Source organism: Mustela nigripes, chromosome 13 (assembly GCF_022355385.1).
Source record: "Mustela nigripes isolate SB6536 chromosome 13, MUSNIG.SB6536, whole genome shotgun sequence".
Classification (NCBI taxonomy): domain Eukaryota; kingdom Metazoa; phylum Chordata; class Mammalia; order Carnivora; family Mustelidae; genus Mustela; species Mustela nigripes.
Genome location: NC_081569.1, coordinates 13,543,395 through 13,544,409, shown reverse-complemented (window position 1 = coordinate 13,544,409; position 1,015 = coordinate 13,543,395). Strand labels below are relative to the sequence as shown.

Below are 1,015 nucleotides of genomic sequence, written 5' to 3'. Positions count from 1 at the left end.
ACACACACATGTACACAAACTCATCCATTCACGAAGAAAGCTGTAGACCAAAATACGTGTTATGAACAGAGGCACATATTAGTGAATTCAATCCAGCAATGGGATAAATGGATCATGATCAAACAGGGTATATCTCAGAAATGTTAAGATGGGGACACCTGGGTGGCTCAGTGGGTTAAAGTCTCTGCCTTCAGCTCAGGTCATGATCCCAGGGTCCTGGGATCGAGCCCCACATTGGGGTTCTCTGCTCAGCAGGGAGCCTGCTTCCTCCCCTCTCTCTCTTTGCCTGCCTCTCTGCCTGCTTGTGATCTCTGCCTATCAAATAAATAAATAAAATCTTTAAAAAAAAAAAAAGAAAAAGAAATGTTAAGGTGGTGCAACATCAAGAAATGCGTCAATACAAGTTGCTATATAAAACAAAGTTGAAGCTTTGCGCAGTGGCAGTATCGTAGCCAATGAGGTTTATCCGAGGCGCGATTATTGCTAATTGAAAACAAAGTTGAGGGGTGCCTGGGTGGCTCAGTGGGTTAAGCCTCTGCCTTCGGCTCAGGTCATGATCTCAGGGTCCCGAGATCGAGTCCTGCATCGGGCTCTCTGCTCAGGAGGGAGCCTGCTTCCTCCTCTCTTGCTCTGTCTGCTTCTCTGCCTACTTGTGATCTCTCTCTGTCAAATAAATAAATAAAATCTTTAAAAAAATAAATAAAACAAAGTTGAAAGTCAAATGAGTATTTCTATAATAGTAATAATAACAATAAACAATAACTTATTAAGTGCTATGTACTAGGCACTACTTTAAGCTTTTTCATGAACTCATTTAATTTTTAAAATAACCTAATGGAGTAGATCCTATTGTTTCTCCCTCTTTTCAGATTAAAAATAATAAAAATAAGGCACAGGGAAATTAAGTGATGGAGTGACATGGGATATGCAGATTTGGGACTCTCAAGCTTGCTCTTTGAACGAATGCATTATGATGCATTTGTGGAAAGATCACTAATGATTTAACTGAAAAACA

General features: G+C 40.0%; 1 pseudogene; it reads left to right on the top strand.

The window, feature by feature from the left end:
* The first annotated feature begins 426 nt into the window (after positions 1-426).
* Positions 427-501, top strand: LOC132000365 (U4 spliceosomal RNA; annotated as a pseudogene).
* The last annotated feature ends 514 nt before the right edge of the window (positions 502-1,015 follow it).